We start from the raw sequence: 13,169 nt of genomic DNA on the forward strand, positions 1-13,169 counted from the left end.
AACAACAGCCTTGAAACAGTGAAAGAGGCACTCTTTCCCTCTCGGCGTTTAATGCTTCTAAAAATTAGGACTGTTAAGAGCTAGTCTGGAAAAAATCGGGGAATAACGTAGCGACGAGCTAATAGACATGCGCAGAGCCAAAACTATTCCTAGAGTTGCCTATTCCTTGAGATGCCGCTAGGACTTTCAATCCGCCTCTCCATAGTCAAACGAACGCGGCGCTGGGCGGTCTTTGGCGGAAAGCCGAGTGGGGAGGTTGTTCACGTGACCGGCGCATAACGCGACGCCGCCTGTGGCTCTGAGTGGCGCGTTTGCGGCCTACCTTCCTTTGCCGGGTCGAGAAGAGTGGAGGGCGTCGGGCCTCTCGTCTTCGGCCACTGCTTTCGGTGAGAGAAGGGCGATGCCCGTACTGCTTATCCTCCAGATAAAGAGGCGAGAACCGAAGAGCGATGGGGTTTGGCCACTTGGGGCACCTGCGGTCGGTGGCCCCATCAGCAATGAGGCGGGCTGAAGGTGGCCCCTTTGGGACTTTTCAGGGAGGTTTATGACACTTTGGGGGACACGGACGGGTGCTGTTGCTTGGATAATTCCCTTTTTCTTTTAAAGCATCAGGTTTCATGGTAGGAAGAAAAAGGGGTTGAGGGCGACGGAGTGTAGGAGCGGTACCGAAAGCCCTCCAAGAAGGCCACTCTGTCCAGGCCGGAGAGTCGGCCCGTTCGGAGGAGGTGTTCCCCGAGCGCATCCTTGTGGGCTTGCATGCAGTAAGCTCAGAGCTTGATGAGTGAGGTGAATTACATGTGCGAGGGCAAAAGATCGTTTAAAAACACGAGGTTTTAAAAAAATAATCTCAGAGATCCAAAAGAATCCTTAGAGGTGCTTTTGCGTCAGGTGGTAGTTTTTTCAGAAAGCGATTCATTTGTGCGGTGTTAGGGCTCGCTTTTATCACCTCCAGCGTTTCTTGAAATGGAAGGTTTTGTAGGACTGTACAAGAGGTACAGGGTTCTTTCATCCTCTAGGATTCATCACGACTGTTGCGTGTAGCAAGTAGCAGCTAATCATTCCTTTAATCACACAGGGCCATGCATTTAATTTTATGGATCTGCCATCTTCTGTGGAAATTCTTAAATAGAGCTGTAAACTTGAAATTAAGCCTAACTGAATTTTTTTTTGAGGGGGATTGCCCTGTAAATGGTATTAAGAATGTGCTCTGAGCCCCAAAATATTTGCATGAAATGAAATCTAAATGAATTAAGCTTGCAGACAAGGTATTGAGTTATTTATAAAAATAATAAAGGCAGGATAGAAAATAAATACATAAATAAATAAATAATCCTGAAAAGATGTAATTGTGAGAAGGTAATCTCAGAAAAACAGATGGTAAGTTGACTTTGAATGTATCTGGTATGGCTGCATCTTGTGTTTAGCTAAAAAATACAGTTATCCATAGCCTGTTGGCCGTTTCATTGTATTTTAAGTTCTGGGTGCTGGATGTAATTTCTTTTGATTTTCTTTTGTTGCTTCAGTCAAGATCCCATCAATTAAACAAATATGCAGTCTTGAACAATTCAATTTATAGGTATTTTGTAGAGGTGAAGATAAAGTTTACAAAGCTATGTAGTGATCCTGATTTGTAGGGCAGAATATGATTTGGAGTACATGGGTATACACATAGCAGATGTTGAGAATGTTTTAAACCAATTACCCTTTTCCTGAGGTCTTGTGCCAGCTGCAGAAGGAAGGCATGCAAGACACCTGTGCTTTAAAGTGTTTCTTTGAGGTGCTGCGTGCATGCCTTCAAATTCAGATCTCTGAACTACCTGGAAAATTCTGATGGAGAGGATTTGATAGTATAAAGGAGAGCATATCTAAAAATATCAATAGAGTGCAATTTAATCAGCTAGATTTTAATTATATTACAAACTTAAATGAAAGTTACTGCAACAAATAAGAAATAGAAAATATTCTGGGAGCATATAATTTACCAAGTGACTTTCTTTGATGCAACTAAAAGTATTTAAGCTTCTTTCTGGTCTTCATGTTTTTAAGAATTTATTCTTTGCGCATTTGTGAGTTTTCCCCCTTTTTTCACATACTGTTTGAACAGCAACATAAAAGGTTGATACTTCAGTAAAGGTATGAACCCCAAATTTATAGTATAATCATATATAATTATGTGTATTCAGAAATGAGATCAATTGAATTCATTTAAGTATAAAATTGAAATTTAATATGTCATGTTTTTAATGTGTCCTTTATTTAGCTGTCTTCCCAATATAAACTGAATATAAAAAGATCTTTAGTTTCTTCCAATTAATTTTGCCTCTCTGACTTGTTTATTTATTGCAAGCATCTGTATGGCTGCTCAACTCAAACAATATGATTCTGGGAGGCATACAACAAAATAAACTGTGGCAGTATTAATTGATGCTGTACTTCTTCTGTGCTCAGACTCTTACTAAGCCTTGTCACTTCTGTATTTCAAGGTTTATCAATATCCTTTCTGTTGATACTGCTAAACTCTCTATATTTTTAATATTGATCTGAAATTCAGGAACTCTTCTTTGATGACTTCTCTATGTGTGCTCCATTTTTATTTAAATCCCAATAAGTTTCTTACAATGTTCAGTTGCAGATCTCTAGTCAGGTGATTCCTGAAATACTTTTATCTTTTTCTCTATTCCGTTCTATGGTTTTAAGGAAAAATGTGTGCTATGTTAATTTTAGAAGCTATGTTTGAGATTTTAGAAGCTGCAGAAATATTTCATAGATTTATCAATATACCAAAGTAGCCAAACCAGAACATTTGATTGGAGAGGCCTTAAATTCTATGTTCAAATAAATTTGGGCTTTTATTTTTTAATATATTAAAAGTATTATCAAACACTATCCTATTTTTGTTACATTATATAAATTAGAAGGTAGATTGAAAACACTGAGGACTGTCAATGTACTAATTTTTAATGTGTTTCTAATAACAAAAATAAAAGATGCCCTGCTGTAGACTTTTTTCCATATTACTGCTCTCCATCTCAACTATTAATATTTATTTTTGTACACTTGAGCAGAGTTTTTGTACTTTCAGAAACCTGAAAGCAAGAAGACAATATTTGTTCCTGTTCATATATTAGAAATTGGGCTTAAATTGCACATTTAAAACATTCTCTTCAATTTCATACAGAAATTCCTTTGGACAGGAAAATAGAATGTAAAAATATAACGTGTGATGGTATCATGCCGATATTTATTTATAGATTATTTATTTATTTATCTCATTTACAGAAAAGAGTTTAGGATGTAAAAATTACACCATGTACTTATTTCAGTCCTTGGTTAACAACTACTCATTCAGCAAGTATTCAAGCTTGTGACAGCACTGAACTGGTGGTACTTATGACCAGTCCTCAGAGTTACAGCCGTCGCAGCATCCTCGTGGTCATGTGATTGTGATCAGGGTGCTTGGCATCCAGGTCATCATTACAACATCAGAGTGTCCCGCAGTCATGTGGTCGCGATTTGCAACCTTCTTTGCTGGCTTCTGACAAGCAAAGATAGATAGAAACTTCATTGATTTAGTCTTTTGACCATATCAGATATGAAATAAAATAAATGCCATTATAAACATACACGTAAAAACAAGTCGATACAAATAAAACTGTAATACAAATTGGTATCAAACCATCACCCCTACAATCAACTCCAATCTGATCTAAGTAATCTGTCCTCTTTAAGATTGCCTTTGATATGAAGAGTGCACTCTTGCTGGTAATGAGCTGGTTCCTACCCTGTAAAATATAAGAAAGTTTCTGCTGGCTGCTCCAGTATTTTTTGTTTTTTAAATGTAAATCTAAGTGGTCAGTCCTTTCTACAGAGTATAATTTGCAGTCAAATAAGGTATGTGTGGTGTCTTCAACAGCTGGGGCACCACAAATACATAATCTTTCTTCCTATGGAACTCCTTGGATCCTCCTGTATCTTACCATAGAGTCTAATTGGTCAAAACGAGCTCTAGTAAAAGCTCTTTTGAGATTTTGGGGCAAGAAAGTTGTTAAATACTTTTCTAGTTGAAAGACTGATTTGTGTTGGGCCAGCCACTTCAAGGACTTGAGATATTTAAGGGATGCTATGTCCTCTTGGGCAGCCACATCCAAAACCCTTTGTTTGAAGATTTTCTTGGCCTTCAAATCTGATTGGACTGGAAAATGAATTGAAAATCCATATTGTGAAATGGTATTGTTAAGTCGGGCCACCCAAGCACGAGAAGGCATATTATGCATCTACTGTTCAAAACAAAGCTTAGGTAATCTGTCTGAGTCCATGGATAGGATCTTCAGCCAGTAATTAAATACTTTTGTTACCCACTGGCTTTGTATGGGGGGACAAGCAAAGACAGCAGGGAAGCTGGCAGGAGTTCACAAATGGCAACCACATGATGTCCTCGCTTAATGACTTGCTGCAATTTGCTTAATGACAGCAACCAGGACTGTTGGAATTGCCATGACTAAGCAGCATGATCATGTGATGCTGCGCTTTACAACCATGTTGCTTAGCGACAGCGATTCTGATCCCAATTGCCATAATTAACTGAGGACTACCTGTACTTGGAAATGCCACCTGACACTAACTTATGTTATTTCCTCATATACTTACAGTAATTATTTGGGAACAGTTAGATTCGGAGAAGAATTGATGAATATAGCTGAATCAATTGAATGATTTTAAAAGAATGTTGCTTATTAATTGTTGTTTATTTGTTTAGTCGCTTCCAACTCTTCATGACTTCATGGACCAGCCCACGCCAGAGCTTTCTGTCGGTCGTCAACACCCCCAGCTCCACCAGGGACGAGTCCGTCACCTGTAGAATATCATCCATCCACCTTGCCCTTGGTCGGCCCCTCTTCCTTTTGCCCTCCACTCTCCCCAGCATCAGCATCTTCTCCAGGGTGTCCTGTCTTCTCATTATGTGGCCAAAGTATTTCAGTTTTGCCTTTAATATTCCCTCAAGTGAGCAGTCTGGCTTTATTTCCTGGAGGATGGACTGGTTTCATCTTCTTGCGGTCCAAGGCACTCTCAGAATTTTCCTCCAACACCACAGTTCAAAAGCATTGATCTTCCTTCTCTCAGCCTTCCTTATGGTCCGGCTCTCGCAGCCATATGTTACTACAGGGAAAACCATTGCTTTAACTATGCGGACCTTTGTTGTCAGTGTGATGTCTCTGCTCTTAACTATTTTATCGAGATTTGTCATTGCTCTTCTCCCAAGGATTAAGCGCCTTCTGATTTCCTGACTGCAGTCAGCATCTGCAGTAATCTTTGCACCTAGAAATACAAAGTCTTTCACTGCTTCTACATTTTCTCCCTCTATTTGCCAGTTCTCAATCAAGCTGGTTGCCATAATCTTGGTTTTTTTGAGGTTTAGCTGCAAGCCAGCTTTTGCACTTTCTTCTTTCACCTTCATCATAAGGCTCTCAGTTCCTCTTCGCTTTCAGCCATCAAAGTGGTATCATCTGCATGTCTGAGATTGTTAATGTTTCTTCCAGAGATTTTAACTCCAGCCTTGGATTCCTCAAGCCCAGCATGTCGCATGATGTGTTCTGCATACAAGTTGAATAGGTAGGGTGAGAGTATACAGCCCTGCCGTACTCTTTTCCCAATCTTAAACCAGTCCGTTGTTCCGTGGTCCGTTCTTACTGTTGCTACTTGGTCGTTATACAGATTCTTCAGGAGGCAGACAAGATGACTTGGTACCCCCATACCACTAAGAACTTGCCACAATTTGTTATGGTCCACACAGTCAAAGGCTTTAGAATAGTCAATAAAACAGAAATAGATGTTTTTCTGAAACTCCCTGGCTTTTTCCATTATCCATCGGATATTGGCAATTTTGTCCCTAGTTCCTCTGCCTTTTCTAAACCCAGCTTGTACATCTGGCAATTCTTGCTCCATGAATTGCTGAAGTCTACCTTGCAGGATCTTGAGCGTTACCTTACTGGCATGTGAAATGAGTGCCACTGTTCGATAGTTTGAACATTCTTGAGTGTTTCCCTTTTTTGGTATGGGGATATAAGTTGATTTTTTCCAGTCTGATGGCCATTCTTGTGTTTTCCAAATTTGATGGCATATAGCATGCATTACCTTGACAGCATCATTTTGCAGGATTTTGAACAGTTCAGCTGGGATGCCGTCGTCTCCTGCTGCCTTGTTATTAGCAATGCTTCTTAAGGCCCACTCAACCTCACTCTTCAGGATGTCTGGCTCTAGCTCCCTGACCACACCGTCAAAGCTATCCCCAACATTGTTATCCTTCCTATACAGGTCTTCCGTATATTCTTGCCACCTTTTCTTGATCTCTTCTTCTTCTTTTAGGTCCTTGCCATCTTTGTTTATTATCATACCCATTTTGGCCTGGAATTTACCTCCATTGTTTCTAATTTTCTGGAAGAGGTCTCTTGTCCTTCCTATTCTATTGTCTTCTTCCACTTCCACGCATTGCTTGTTTAAAAATAATTCCTTATCTCTTCTGGCTAACCTCTGGAATTTTGCATTTAATTGGGCATATCTCCCCCTATCACTGTTGCCTTTTGCTTTCCTTCTTTCTTGGGCTACTTCTAGTGTCTCAGCAGACAGCCATTTTGCCTTCTTGGTTTTCTCTTTCTTTGGGATGTATTTTGTTGCCGCCTCTTGAACAATGTTGCGGACTTCTGTCCATAGTTCTTCTGGGACCCTATCTACTAAGTTCACCTCCACTGCATATTCCTTAGGAATATTAGTGAGCTCATATCTAGCTGATCTGTGGGTCTTCCCTAATCTCTTGAGTCTGATCCTAAATTGTGCAAGAAGAAGTTCATGATCTGAACTACAGTCAGCTCCAGGTCTTGTTTTTACCAACTGTATAGATGTCCGCCACCTTTGGCTGCAAAGGATGTAGTCAATCTGATTTCGGTGTTGTCCATCTGGTGAAGTCCATCTATAAAGCCATCTCTTAGGTTGTTGGAAGAGAGTGCTTGTTATGCAGAATGAGTTGTCTTGGCAAAATTCTATCAGCCTATGTCCTGCTTCGTTTTGTTATCCCAGGCCATGCTTACCTGTAATTTCAGGTGTCATTTGACTGCCCACCTTAGCATTCCAGTCTCCCGTGATGAAAAGAACGTCTCTTTTAGGCGTGTTGTCCAGTAGGTGCTGCAGATCCTCATAGAACTGCTCTACTTCATCTTCTTCAGCATCTGTGGTTGGGGCGTATATTTGGATCACTGTGATGTTAGATGGCTTGCCCTGCATTCGAATTGAGATCATTCTATCATTTTTTGGATTGTATCCAAGCACTGCTTTAGCCACTTTACTATTAATTATGAAGGCTACTCCATTTCTTCTGTGGTCCTCTTGTCCACAGTAGTAGATCTGGTGGTCATTTGATGTGAAGTGGCCCATTCCAGTCCATTTCAGTTCACTGACACCCAGAATGTCTATCTTTAATCTTGACATCTCACCAATAACCACATCCAATTTGCCCTGGCTCATAGATCTTACATTCCAGGTTCCAATGGTGTGTTGATCCTTAGAACATAGGATTCGCCGTTCACCACCAGCACCGTCGGCCGCTAGATGTCATGAGTACTGATGGCGAGCAGGAGGGGCCCTCTATCCAGGGGGGAAAACGCATGCATAGTACTGAGGAATTAAGCAGCCATTCAAAGAGACACAAATCAGACCCGCCTTAACTTTTGGGGTTTATCTGTCTGGTTTTTTCCCACGCTTCTTCAGTTTGTTAGGATTTTCTGTCTTATGTAGCAGTAATAAACACTAGAGACCTATTCCTCGTCTCGGCGTGATTCCTGACTGTTAGGACACTAGCCGTCCTTTCGGCTTTGAGCTAGCTGCGTCATCACATCTGGGACTAGTTGAACTCATCCTCTGTTCCTCCCCAGTAGCATTTTGACCATCTTCTGACCTGGGGATCTCATCTTCCGATGGTATACCGACATATCTCTGGTTGTACTGATCCATTTAGTTGTCATGGCAAGAATACTGGGGTGGGTTGCCATTACCTTCCCCAGGGATCGCATTTAGTCTGACCTCTCTGTCATGACCTTCCTGTCTTGGGTGGCCCTTCATGGTTTAGCTCATGGCATCATTGAGGTGCTCAAGCTCCAGCACCACGACAAGGTAACGGTCCTTTGCTGAAGTGCTTATTAATAAGAGCATAATAATAACATATTAAGTAATGTTTATATTGTTTAATATAGTTTCCAGATTAGTATATCATGGGTCAGTGTCTGATTTCATTCAGTTGTTTGTTTGGATTTTTTTTTCCCAATTAGGAGGATTTCCTCCCTTAGCATTTTCTTTTTGTTTCCTGTTGTTTTTCTTTTTGCTGTATATTCTTCATTTTGCATATTCTCATCTGCAGAAGTTTTGTTTATTTTCTGTTTCTACATTTTTAAATATTATGTGGTCAACGCTTTCGTTGTTTGTGAAATGACCCTCTCCACCCCTGAATTAAGCTGATTTCTTCAGCAATCTTTCATAGATCAGAAATTGTTCTGTATCCCTTTGTTATTGGTTAACCTTCATTCTATCAGTCTTATTTTGCTTGTTTAAATGATCCTTAATTTATGAACAGAGAACCATTTGGATTTTCTTTTACAAACCTTACTTTAGAAATACCACAACTGGAAAGGCTAGAATAGGACTGTGCAAAGCATGCTTCACAACTGACACCTATAATCACATAAAATAATGAGTATACTTTCATTTTTCTATTCTTGAACATTGGAATTTTAATAGTCTGCCTTCATCTTTTTATTTGAAAGTAAATTAAGTGAAAGATCCTTTCAAATAAATATGTATAGAATTATAGCCTCAGTCTTAATCTTCTGCTTTTCAGTATAAGAATGAAGGGGTGAAGTACTTTTTGGTTGAATATTTTGTTTAATACATTTATTTTGCAACTGTGCAAAATTATTTAAGGCAGATTACAACAAAGATACATACATTTAAGCAAGTAATAAATCACTCTTGTCAATTAGTACCAAAAAAGTTCTTTCTTGCTAAGGTTTTACTAGCCTGCTTTTTAGCCATAAGAGAAGCTAATAAAGGATTTTCATCTCTTCTTTATCAGCCCCTGTTAGAAAGAAAAAGCATGCCAGTAATGCAGTAAATTGGTAGAGTATGCAGAATCTCACCTACGGGTCTATTTAGTTGCTGCACTAACCATGTAGAAGAAACTTTACCACAGCCAGCACAGATACACAGCAGACTAAATACAGATTTCTTTCCACTTCTGCCACCTGACTTTTCTGTGCTGATTATGTGAGAAAACTTTTCATTTCCAGTATAGAGTTATAGTAGACTAGCATCTAAGGATGGAGTGCTCTATGACTTCATTGTCAACTGGAATGGTGGATGTCAGTATGCTCTGTCACCAGTCCATGTTTCCATGTTAAATGTGCAAAAGATGATGTGTGCAACCAGTTCAGGAACCAACTGGAAATGATGGAGGAAGGACAGAGTGATCCATTCTTCTTCCACTGCGCACCATTTCACTGCACTATTTCATATTGGCTAAGTAGGAAGGCACTTCTCATACAGAATATGTAGAGAAGCTAAATAGGCCTTTAGAAGAGGGATGTCATAGTTCATTCCTTTGCTGCTAGCCTGTATGGAATTCTTTGTACTTGCATATGCAGTATGGATACCAGAAGAGTGATTAAATATAAGACTGCAGGAAATAATCAATCCAGAAAATAGTGCATGTAAAAATTCCAGCTTTAAGCAGCAAAAAGAAAATAATAGGATATGCATTTTTGAAGAAATAGAACAAATTTTATTAGCTTCAGAAAGTCATATGAGGATGGATAGCAGGCATTTGGACCCATTCAGCCTGTTCCACAGATGGAGTGCTGCTACAGAAAAGACCTATTAACCAGTTATCATGTCTGTATCCACCAGTTGGAAGAAGGTTGCAGCATATTACGGAAGATTGTCCTTAAGATATCTTTATCCCATTGTACTTTGTTGACTAATGATAATACTTTAAACTGTACAAGAGTTCTGCAGGTTTTTTTCTAAGACTGTTTGGAACACCTCTACTAAACTAGCAGTTAATATATTCAGCTTTTATGAGTACTGAGTTAAATACATTTCAAAAAAGTGTGCTGTTCAATCAGAAACACAGTTTTGATTAAAAGGATTTAAATTGATTTGATTGAATTTAATAGAAATTATATTGCTACATGGTGGTATACAATCAGAAACACAGTTTTGATTAAAAGGATTTAAATTGATTTGATTGAATTTAATAGAAATTATATTGCTACATGGTGGTATATATATATATATGTGCCTCCCTATTTAAGCAATTATAATGCCACCTGTGTGTGTGTGTGTGTGTGTGTATATATATATATATATATATATATATATATATATATATATATATATATATGCCTCCCTATTTAAGCAATTATAATGCCACCTGTGTAACTGTCTGGAACTACAGTTTTAAACCAGTAATAGAATAAGGTCATCCTAAAAGGAGAAGCAAGCTAGGGACCCTAATGCAGTTCTGTTTTGTTTGAGACCAGTATTTATCTATCTATCTATCTATCTATCTATCAAATTTGTCACCACCCATCTCCTCCCACCAGAGGGACTCTGGGCAGTTTACAACAGAATACTCAGTAAAACAATAAATATATAAAATGCATTATAAAATTACATATCGTTAATAGTATAAATAAAAGTAAAGTCCAGATGGCTGTATCTCATTCAGTCTTCGCATGGAAGGGGTACTTCAAGGCACCAACCAACCCCAAGGATGACTCTTCTCCCTGCCCCAGGCCAGGTGGCAGAGCCAGGTCTTCAAGTTTCTCCAAAAGGCCAGGAGCGATGGGGCTAGCCTCACCTCTGGGGGCAAGATGTTCCAAAGGGCGGGCACTACTGCAGAGAAGGCCCGCCTTCTGGACCCTGCCAGATGGAATTCTCTTACCAATGGGATCCTCAGCATGCCCTCTGCAAGATCGGGTGGGGCAGGCAGATGTAACGGGGAAGAGGCGGTCCCTCAGGTAACCTGGCCTCATACCATGTAGGGCTTTAAAGGCGATAACCAACACCTTGAATTGGACCCGGAAGCAAACTGGTACCCAGTGCAGCTCAAGTAGCAAAGGTGTTATATACGCCCTTCTAGGGGCGCCACAAATAGCCCTCACGGCTGCATTCTGGACCAGCTGAAGCTTCCGGATACTCTTCAAGGATAGCCCCATGTAGAGCACATTGCAGTAAATATGGGAGATAACAAGGGCATGAGTGACCGTTAGAAGGGCTTCCTGATCCAGGAAGGGGCATAACTGGTGCACAACACGGAGCTGAACAAAGGCCCTTCTGGCCACGGCTGCCACCTGCTCTTTGAGCAGGAGCTGTGAGTCCAAGAAGACCCCCAAGTTACGCACCGGGTCTGTCTGGGGCAGTGCAACCCCATCCAGAACCAAAGATGATAAAGTCCTGGATGCGGAAGAGCCCTTAACACACAGCCAGTCCATCTTACCAGGGTTCAGCTGAAACCTGTTGTTCCCCATCCAGGCCCCCACAGCCTCCAGGCACCTGGAGAGGGCAGTCACAGCATTACTTACTTCACCCGGGATGGAGATATACAATTGAGTATCATCAGCATACTGATGATACCTCATCCCATGGTGATGGATGACTTCACCCAGCAGTTTCATGTAGATGTTGAATAGGAGAGGAGAGAGAACCGAACCCTGTGGCAACCCACAATGGAGGGGTTGAGGGTTGGATCTCTCCCCCCCCATCACCACCGATTGGGACCGGCCCTGGAGGAAGAAGTTGAACCAGTGCAAAACCACGCCGCCCACCCCCAACTCCCTGAGCCGCCCCAAAAGGATACCATGGTTGATGGTATCGAAAGCTGCTGAGAGGTCAGGAAGAGCCAGGATGGATGCACTGCCACCATCCGGCTCCCGCCAGAGATCATCCATAAGTGCGACCAACACTGTTTCTGTCCCATATCCTGGCCTGAAACCTGACTGAAAGGGGTCTAGATAATCTGTTTAATCCAGAACCGTCTGGAGCTGTAATTATAATTAGGTTTGGTAGATTTAGTCAAATCCATAATCGGATACTGGCTCTACATAGTTTAGAATAAATGATTTTTAAAGAAAATTGAGGTTTTATAGCATGTAGACACATTTTCAAGAACAGGCAAGAAGTTACATTAGCTGATGAGAATGCTTAATGGGGTATTATTTTTCAGCTGTGTACAGATGTATCTAGGGACGCGGTGGTGCTGCGGGTTAAACCGCTGAGCTGCTGAGCTTGCCGATTGGAAGGTCGGCGGTTCGAATCCGCGTGACGGAAAGAGCTCCCATTGCTAGTCCCAGCTCCTGCCAACCTAGCAGTTCGAAAACATGCAAATGTGAGTAGATTAATAGGTACCGCTTCGGCGGGCAGGTAACGGCGTTCGTGTAGTCATGACCACAGAAGTGTCTACGGACAAACGCCGGCTCTTTGGCTTTGAAACAGAGATGAGCACCGCCCCCTAGAGTCGGACACGACTGGACTTAATGTCAAGGGAAACCTTTACCTTTACCTACAGATGTATCTGGGTTATGTCCAATGAGCCACCGCAGAACTAGACCCTCTAGAGCGAGCTCAGAATAACGTTCTGTATCTACTTTTGCCAACTTCAGCTTCCGCTAAACTATTGGAATATTATCTTTTATTTGTGATGGCATCATGGATATTTTGTTACAATAGCTAAAGAACTTTGGAAGAAGTTTAAATGGCTGAAGCTTTGTAAATTGTAAATGAAATAAGTTATATGTTGCTTTAATTTCCCTATGTTTTATATTTCCAAAGTACTTGGTTGCTCTGTTTGAGGGATCCCACTTTTATTTGGTATCTTTATATATTTAATCTTTGGCACATTGGGAAGGTCATCTTAAGGATATAATTCAGTTCTGTTGGTGCAAGATATTTTGTTCTATAATACAATAAACTATCCCTTTATTGTGGAGTTTCAAATTAAATCAGATTCCTTTGCTACCATTGTGGGTTGTTTGACAGGAGTCAGGAGTGAACTTTAGAGCAAAAATGCTTTTCTGTGATATCAGAGTAAAGCGGGAATGCTTGCTCCTCACCTTGTGTAGCAAAGAAAA

General features: G+C 40.6%; 1 protein-coding gene across 2 annotated transcripts in view; it reads left to right on the forward strand.

Annotated features, from left to right (window-relative positions):
* Nucleotides 1-234: 234 nt before the first annotated feature.
* RBM25 (RNA binding motif protein 25) overlaps nt 235-13,169 on the forward strand; it is a 43,459-nt gene continuing 30,524 nt past the window's right edge. Inside the window, exon 1 of one of the 2 annotated variants that reach the window (XM_063289852.1) lies at nt 235-386. The gene's annotated coding sequence lies outside the window, so the exon portion shown is untranslated. The remainder of the gene's footprint in view (nt 387-13,169) is intronic. The other variant, XM_063289853.1, reaches the window with a different exon arrangement.

This window comes from Candoia aspera, chromosome 1 (assembly GCF_035149785.1).
Source record: "Candoia aspera isolate rCanAsp1 chromosome 1, rCanAsp1.hap2, whole genome shotgun sequence".
Lineage (NCBI taxonomy): Eukaryota > Metazoa > Chordata > Lepidosauria > Squamata > Boidae > Candoia > Candoia aspera.